This window comes from Hemitrygon akajei, chromosome 2 (genome assembly GCF_048418815.1).
Source record: "Hemitrygon akajei chromosome 2, sHemAka1.3, whole genome shotgun sequence".
Taxonomy (NCBI): Eukaryota; Metazoa; Chordata; class Chondrichthyes; order Myliobatiformes; family Dasyatidae; genus Hemitrygon; species Hemitrygon akajei.
In genome coordinates, this window is record NC_133125.1 from 160,509,434 (window position 1) to 160,519,024 (window position 9,591).

Consider the following 9,591-nt stretch of genomic DNA (forward strand, 5'->3'; position numbering starts at 1 on the left):
AGAGTGCCAAGTGTCTGGAGCGGGCTGCCAGGGGTGGGGGAGGCATTTAAAAGGCATTCAGACAGGCAGAAGAATCTGCAGGGGATGGAGGGATATGGATCATGTTCAGGCAGAAGAATCTGCAGGGGATGGAGGGATATGGATCGTGTTCAGACAGAAGAATCTGCAGGGAATGGAGGGATATGGATCGTGTTCAGGCAGAAGGGATGAGTTTGATTTGGTATGATGTTCAGCACAGACACTCTGCCTCAGGGCCGGTTCCTGTGCTGTACTGTTCTACATGAAAATCCTGAGGGTCTTGACAGAGTGTCAATTGTTCAAAGTTCAAAGGGAATTTTATTATCAAAGTACATAAATATCACCATATACAACCCTGAGATTCACTTTCTTGTGTGCTGCCCTGCAAATCTCTAGAATAGTAACGATAACAGGATCAATGAAAGATCAACCAGAGTACAGAAGACAACAACTGCGCAAATGCAGATAAATAACAAGTACATGAGATAATGAGACAGAGTTCTTGAAAGTGAGATCATTGGTTGTGTGAACATTTCAATGATGGGCCAATGAAGTTGAGTGCAATTACCCCCTTTTGTTCAAGAGCCTGATGGTTGAGGGGTAGTAACTGTTCTTGAACCTGGTAGTGTGTGTTTCATGTAGATGTGCTCAATGGTTGGGAGGGCTTTACCCGTGATGTACTGGGATTAATCTATTACTTTGTGTCGGATTTTCTGTTCAAAGACAGTGGTATTTCCATACCAGGCTCTGATGCAGCCAATCAATATGCTCTCCTGAAGGCTGTCATCAGTTCCCTGGTCTTTCGACATTGAGTGAGAGGTTGTTGTTGTGACACCACTCAGACAGATTTTCAATCTCCCTCCTGTATGCTGATTCATCAACACTTTGATTTGGCCTGTGACAGTGGTGTTGTCAGCAAACCTGAATGTGGCATTGGAACTGTGCTCAGCCACACAGTCATAAGTGTAAAGCAAGTAGAGCAGGGTCTAAGCTCACAGCCCTGTGGTACACCTGTGCTGATGGAGATCGTGGAGGAGATGTTGTTGCCAATCTGAACTGACTGGGGTTTACAAGTGAGGAAATTCAATAGACAATAGACAGTAGGTGCAGGAGTAGGCCATTTGGCCCTTCTAGCCAGCACCGCCATTCACTGTGATCATGGCAGATGATACTCAATCAGTACCCCGTTCCTGCCCTCTCCCCTTATCCCTTGACCCTGCCATCTATAAGAGCTCTATCCAACTCTCTCTTGAATGCATCCAGAGACTTGGCCTCCACTGACTTCTGGGGCAGAGCATTCCACATATCCACCACTTTCTAGGTGAAAAAGTTTTTCTGCATCTCTGTTCTGATTCAGATTCAGGATCCAATTTCACAGGGTGAGGCCAAGGTCTTGTAACTTATTGGTTAAATTTGAGAGAATGATGGTATTAATTCTGAGCTGTAGTTAATAACGAATATCCTGATGTTTGCATCTTTGCTGTCCAGATGTTCCAGGATTAAGTGAGGGGCCAATGAGATGGCATCTGCTCTGGACCTGGTGCTCCGGTAGAGGAAATTGGAGAGGATCCAAGTCACCTCTCAGGCAGGATCTGATATGTTTCATTACCCACCTCTCAAAACACATCATCACTGTTGATGTACCTCAGTGCAACTGTGCAATAGTCATTGAAGCAGGTTACCACACTCTTCTTGAGCACCAATATAACTGAAGCCTTGATGTAGATGGGTACCACACACTGCCGAAGCAAGAGGTTAAAGATCTCAGTGAACACACCAGTCAGTTGATCAGCACAGGTCTTTAGTATGTGACCAGTTGCCCAGTCCAGTCCAGATGCTTTACCTGGATTCACCATCTTGAAGACATCCCGAACTTCACATCATTGGGAATTTGGGAGTTTGTGATGTTTCCTCCATGTTCTGATAGTCAACGTGAGCAGAGAAAACATTGAGCTCATCTGGAAGTGAAGCTCTGCTGTCTCCCATGTCGCTTGATTTAATATTATAAGAGGTGATTGCATTCAAACCCTGTCACAGCTGTCGAGGATCCCATCGTTGATTGAAGTTTGGTTTGGGATTTCAACTTAGCCTGTGAAACGACTTTCCAGAGATCATATCTGTCCCTCGTGTTGCTTTCTTGGTTTCCAGACTTGAATGCCTCTGATATGGCCCTCAGCAAATTTTGGATCTCATGGTTCATCCAGAGCTTGTGACTGGGGAATACGCTGAATGATTTTGTGGGGACACACTCGTCTACAGCTGATTCAGAAAAGTCCACTATAACCATGGTGTATTCATTCAGATTTCTAGATGGGCACTTGAACATGGCCCAGTCTACTGCTTCAGAGCAATTGCATAAACACTCCTCAGTCTCCCATGACAAACTCTTTGCTGTTCTAATCTCTGGAGCTTTGCTTTTGTAGCCGCTGTCTGTATGCAGATGGGAGAAGTATAGCCAAGTGATATGATTATCAAATAGTGGTCTGGGCAAGGAACAGTAGGCATTCCTTATCTCAGTGCAGCAGTGGTCTAGTATGTTGGGACCGCTGGTGCTACAGGTGGTATGCTGATGGTAACTGAGCAGGGTTTTCTTCAAACAAGCCTTGTTGAAATCTCTATCATTTGAAATGATTTGGGATGGGCTGTTTCTAGTTTGCAGGAGACATCATGCAGTGTCATGAGTGCTTGATTATAGTCGGCTGCTGCTGGTCTATAAGCTGTGGTGGTCAGGATTACAGAGGAGAACTCCTGAGGTAAAAAGAAGGGATAGCATTTGATCGCTAGGTATTCCAAATCAGGGGAACACAAGGCTGATAGAACTGTCATGTCAGAGCTGAAACATTGAGTGTGTGTCTTCAGGTTCTTCTACCTCTTCCTTGATCTTATCAATGAGAAGAAGGCATATCCTGAATGATGGGGGGTGGGGCCTTAATGATTGATGCCGCCTTTCTGAGGCATTGTCTTTTGAAGGTGTCCTGGATGCTGGGGAGGCTGGTGCCCATGATGGAGCTGACTGAGTTTACAACTTTCTGCAGCTTTTTCTGATCCTGTACAGTGACCCTCATACCAGATGGTGATGCAACGAGTTAGAAAGCTCTTCACAGTGCATCTGTAGAAAGTTCTTAGTCTTTGCTGACATATCAGTTGTCCTCAAATTCCTCATGAAATATGGCCACCATCGTGCCTTTTTTGTAGTTGCATCAAGATATTGGGCCCAAGATAGATCCTCAGAGATGTTGACACCCAGCAACTTGAAACTGCTCCCCCTCAGCAAGCTGTTTACTGTTTACCTGTGCTGCACACTACATGCACTCTGAATTATGTTTTATTAATGTATTTGTGGTAATATTTTGTTTTCTGTGCTGTGAGTGATCTGTGTTTTGTGGGTGCACCGTGGTCTGGAGGAATATTTGTTTCATTTGGTTGTATTATGTACAGTCAGATGACAATAAACTTGAATGTTTCCAGTTTAACTGAAGATAATTTTAATACTTGTATAGTCAGTTCACTCTACAATAAATGTGACATTCTGTTACCTTCTCTAATTACTTGCTGAAGCTGAAATTGTCCCAGTTGCTAATGATACCCAGTGAACCCAGCTCCCTCTACATCTGCAGCCTCTCCCCATTTCAATAATACACTCCTTCGTTTTCCCCGACAAAATGAACAATTCCACATTCTGCCACCTTACACTCCATTTGTCAGATGATTTGCTCATTTTCATAACTCTATCCCTTTGGAAACTCCATAGGTCCTTATCACAATTTACTTTCCTCTTCATGCTGGCGCCAAAATTAATCACCATATCATTGGTAATTTCATTTCTCTTAGCAAGAACATTACAGAACATTATAAAAATCTGCGTTCCCAGATCTAAACACAACGGCATCCACTTTTACATCCTGACAACAGAATGTTAGGTACAGAGGAGATGTCAGGGTTACGTTTTTTTACGCAGAGAGTAGTGAGTGCATGGAATGGGCTGCCGGCAGCGGTGGTGCAGGTGGAAATGATAGGGTCTTTTAAGAGACTCCTGGATAGGTAAATGGAGCTTAGAAAAATATAGGGCTATGGGTAAACCTAGGTAATTTGTAAGGTAAGGACATGTTCAGCACAGCTTTGTGGGCTGAAGGGTATGTATTGTGCTGTGGGTTTTCTATATTTCTATGTTCCTAACCAAAAATGACCCACTTATGCCAACTGCCTTCTTTTTGTTTGTCAGCCAACATTCTTGACCATAATTTACATTTTCTACGATAACCTTTGATATTACACCATAGCAAACTGGAAATCTAAACACAGTTGATCCACCTTTACCCACAGCACGTTATCACTGCAAAAATAGATCAAACATGATATCCCTCTCACAAAACCATGTTGATGTTTACTGATTCAGGGATGTTTGTTTTAGGTGTCCTGTTATAATGCTTAATGATTAAAATCTCATCTGTGCTCTCAGAACCCATTAAATCTTTTTACCTCACATTCCCTGACCCAGTTCTGCAACAGTTTAGTCCAGATGCATTTGAGATTTCTGCACTTCTCTAACTCTCTCCTCCTGTGAACTCCTGATCTTCATCACTCCACCACTGGTCCATGTGCATTGATTTACACAAAGACCAAACTCTGAATTTCCCTGTCTGAAACTCGGCACTTGTGCTCCTTCTTTCAAACCAAACTCTATGTTCAGTCCAGGGTCTGAATTATTGTTCATCATTATTGTTCCCTGTGACTTGCTGACATATTATTGTGCAATTTGCCTCTGAAGCTTCCCAGTACTTTTCATTATATTAATGCCAGGAGCTGGAGTTTTTGCTACTAATCTTGAACTATAATCTGTGTTGAAAGTTTATTTGTGAAGTGGACTTGGCCAGGAAGTTCCTGAATGAGGACAAGAGGAAGAAATAACAATATTTTGAACTTTGATGTTTTATAAGCTGGAAAGGAACTTGGGGCTAAAAGCCACAGAGCTGAAAGCTGCTGTTGAATGAAAATGTTGTTGTAAGTAAACAAGTGAAACACAACTCCTGCTCCTTCCCAACATTGCCACTGTTTGGATCATGGGGGGAACCTTTCTCTCGGTTCTCAGCTCCAAACTGATTTTGTGTTACCTTGAAGTTCAACACAATGTGAAACACAAATGAATTGAGTCAGCTCCTCTCAGGGTCCTTTCTATTAAAGACTCTCTGTAGTCAGTTCAGAGACAATTCCCAAATATTTCCAGGCATTCTATGTCACTACAAAACATCAGCTCCTAACTGGAATGAACAGGACAACTTCACCCAAATGTAGAGGAATGGACAGGACAGGAGCTGGCGCAGGGTGTTGATAATTCAGAAGATCTAATTTGATATATTTTCTCTTTTTGAAAATATGCCACATTTCACATGCTTGCAAATTTATACCCAAGTGTATTAAACAATGATAGATACCTGTCAGTGATTCCCTTATCTTAATCACATACAGAAGTGCTCTGATATAAAGTGAAGAAAGCTGCTGTCCAATGATCATCACACCAATCACTACAAAGTCCATTGGGGAAAGGCCTGCAATTAAAAATAAATCAAATAAACAAACATGTAACAAAGCTCCAGAGAAATGTCAATGAAAACTTCCAGTGGTTGCAACAACCAAACTCTTACACTGATGTCCCAGTGAAGGGAAGATGACGATTCCCACCCAGTGTGCCAACCTGTGACCCAGTCCTGCACCAACAGACCTTTAGATTAACAAGACTCTGAACTACAATGCCAGGCAAGAATGAATAATTCATGGTGCCCACTCTAATTTCCACATGGGTCTTCAGCCCAGTCTTCAATGTCACCAGCTGCCAATTTCTGCACTGGCTGCTCCTTCTGGTTCCAATGGCCAGACCTTAAGGAGTTCATTAAGGTCAATAGCTTCTTTCTCCCAACATCAACATAAATTTCATGGAAAGTTGCTGAAATATCCCTTCCAAATCTGACCAGTTTCCGTAGCATCCACTGCTCATAACTGGAGTTCAATGCCAATTCTTCACTGGTAGTAATTCTTCACTGGCTGCATTCTACATGATTGCAATCTAATTACCCTTATTTCATGATGAGGTCAACTGTCCATCAGAGAAAAAAAGTTGTACATGGCACTCAACCAACCCTCAGACATACCAGTCACTGTCACCAGCTCCATCACTCCAGATGTTTGTGTTGGAATGTCAGATGGTGAACAGAGGAAGGAAACAGGAGTGTTTCTGACAGCTGCTTTGACTCTGCATATCTATTGACTGATGTACATAGATTGAACAATTCAGACAAATTCTGTGAATGGGGACAGTGGAAATCTACATTAACTCTGCCCACCATCTTGGTGAATCTTTTCTGCATTTGTTCTATTCTAATCGCACCCTTCTTAAAGTGTGGCTACAAGATTAGAACAGACTACTCTAGGTGTGGCCTAATTAAAGATTGTACAGTTGTAACGTGGCATCCTGACCTTGTACTCGATGCCCTACCGATGAAGGCAAGCACACCACGCACCTTCTTTACAATCCTGTCTCTCTGTGTCACCACTTCCAGGGAACTATGTACTTGTCCTAAGTTAATTACCATCTGCCATTCCTGTGCCCACTTATACAGTAGATCTAGGTCTTGTTCTATACTCAGGCAACTTTCTTCACTGTCCACTATCACACCAATTTTGCTGTTGTCCGTGGATTTACTGATCATGTCACCTACATTTTTGTCCAAATCGTTAACGTCAATGACAAACAGCAGGGGACCCAGCACCAACACTATTTGTCATCCATTGCCACCTCTGCCTCAGACAACCAAGCTAAATCTGCTTTAGTGATGCTGGTTGGGAGAATTATTTTCTTTGATACTGGTGAGAACTTTGTTCTCTTTAGGAAATAGCACCAGGTGATCCGTTACATTCTTCCAGGGAACATAAATGGTTCCTTGGTTTCATGTCTCATCCAAAGGCAGAGGTGTACTGGAGTGTTAAATTATGAGAGATTACACAGACTAGGACTGCATTCCCTGCAGTTTACTCAGGTGTAATTGGAGTTTTCAAGATATTAATGGTAGATGGAAGCTATTTCCACACGTTGGGACTGAGAAACGTTACCACAGAAATTCCCTTACAAAGCACCATTTTGATTCAGTGTTTTACAGTTGGGATTTACTTTTTCCAGAGTGGAAATGCCCTCCACAGAAATTCAATAGTCTGCTGTGTACAGTGGTCATCCTCACACCCTAATGGGGTTTCCACATCCGGAACACTGGTGATGTCATTTCCTGTGCAACATCCTCCTGTCGGGAAACTGCAGTGTCATTGGACTGGAACTTGGAGATGCTCCTGACTACCTGCCATGGTCTCCTCTCAGTGAGTAAATGTAGCCTCAGTAACACCGTCTGAAGTCCCCATCACTTGTTTAAATGGCCAAGACCAGACTTCTGAAAATGCAACACTTCCCTCGCACTGGTTTGGGGGATGTGGGTCCTGTAGTTACTCCCCTCAGCTTGTCCTGAGAGGCTGATATTGAGCATCCCACTGGAATCTCTCATGATGGGAACTGGGTAGAGACTCCAGGAAACTAACCCAGAGACAATAAACTACTGGTCTCTGTGTGCTGACACTGTGATATCATTGTATGAACACAATTAAACCTCAATCAAATCCAGCTCTTTAACAGCCTCTCAGGATTAGGAATACCATGGTTCTAAAGTAAATATTATTATTACTTAAATTGTATTATTTAGCTGCATATTTCCAGAATTATTTTGTTCTCCTTAACATTTGTGCAAACTACATTAAACAATTGTGAATGATAAGAGTATTGCTCACGTACCTTCAACCACAATCCAATAAATTAATGCAATGTATATGGCGGTAAGTGACAAAGTATTACAGATCCACAGGCTTAGAAAATAAAATCTGTATCCCAGACGTCCTGTGGAGAAATAAAAAAAGCAAATGAAAGCTGTTAACAATCTATGCAGACTGATTATGACACTGGAGGCTATTCTGGACATCAATCAATGCTAGCTCCCCAGGGAGCAATCACAATCCCACCCTTGTCACCACTTTAACTGTTACTCTCTCACCCCAGTTGTTACCAATGACAAACTCTCCATCTCATCTCCCCCAAATGTAAAAGACGTAACAGTAAATATCCTTGGTGGGAACTGTTTTAAACCATCAGATCCAGCTGCACCTGATTCAGCATCATCAATCTTCTTCCCCATCACTAAATTACTTGTTCAAAGTTTAAACTCAAGTGCAAGAATAATCCCTGATTTGCTCTTGTCTCTGTAATTTTGCTCCAACAACATGTTCGATGCCCATCGATGGGTGTGACTGAGACTGTCCACCTGTCTCTGTGGTTCCCTCCCATCCCTTTGCCCCCTGGATCAATATTCCCAAATGTTCCTGTTGCCCTGGTATTGAAAGTGCATCTCTCTCTCACTGGATTCTATCCCATCTCAGTTCTAATTTCAGTTTCTCTACAAAGCCACCGTGTGTCTGTGTCAGGCTTCGTGTCTGTGGACTCACTTTCATCAACTGCAGTTCCGAATGTTATCTGTTTAATTTTATTGTTTGTATTTTTTTCTACACATCGGGTGTTTGACAGTCTTCTTTTTCATGGGTTCTATTGTGTTTCTTTCTTTTGTGGCTGCCTGTAAGGAGACGGATCTCAATGTTGTATATCGTGACACAGTGAGATGAGACAACACAATGCAGCAAACACGAGTGAATGAAGACGGCTCCTCTCATGGCCACTTCTCCCAAATATCTTCTGCAGTTTGGTCAGAGGTGACTCCAGGACTGTTTCAGGTATTCCGTGTCACAGCAAAGCACCTCAAAATGGGGGAAAATTGGCAATTTCACCCCATAGGTCACAGGGACAAGGGAAAGTGGGGGGGGGGGAGATGTTGATGATGAAATGATAACCCACATTTTCCCTTGTTTATGTTAAAGTTCATTCATGTTTACTGGGTGGTGTCTGAATGTACATGAAAGAGCAAATTAATCAACGACAGATACCTCCAAGGGTTTTCCACCTCCACTGGTCTGGCAACATGGCTGAATGAAGAGCTGGTACAGAAATCACCTGTCCTGCAGTCAATGCAGCAAGCATTACAACATCTTTGAGGGAAAATCCTGAAATTAAAATTAAATTCAAATCATTAAACATCTAATGGGCAGTGGATAATGAATGATGCATCAACCATAATGTTCCATCATTTCCTGCCGAGAAGGGAATGTTCCAACCCCCGTCTAATCTCACCGATCTGTGATCCAGGCTGACACCAACTGACTCTACTCTGAGAATCATTAATCACAATGCATCGTTATACCCATCAAGAATGGACTATTCAGATTCATTTATTTATCAGATGTACATCACAACATACAATGAAATGTATTGTTTGCATTGACAACCAACACAAGCTGAGGATGTGCTGAGGGCAGGGCAGCCTGCAAGTGTCACCACACACTCTGGTGCTACTTTCCACCTGATGTCAGGGGCTGCTACACAAATGCACATGTGGGCAGTTTGTTCTCATTGATCGGTGAAGTGCATTATCTGCC

General features: G+C 42.6%; 1 long non-coding RNA gene across 1 annotated transcript; it reads right to left on the reverse strand.

Annotated features, from left to right (window-relative positions):
* Positions 1 to 5,464: 5,464 nt before the first annotated feature.
* On the reverse strand, positions 5,465 to 9,159 carry LOC140737845 (uncharacterized). Its single transcript, XR_012101259.1, has 3 exons — positions 9,043 to 9,159; positions 7,847 to 7,948; positions 5,465 to 5,564 (listed from the first exon to the last, which is right to left on the reverse strand). It is a non-coding gene; the product is annotated as an uncharacterized lncRNA (long non-coding RNA).
* Between the last annotated feature and the right edge of the window lie 432 nt (positions 9,160 to 9,591).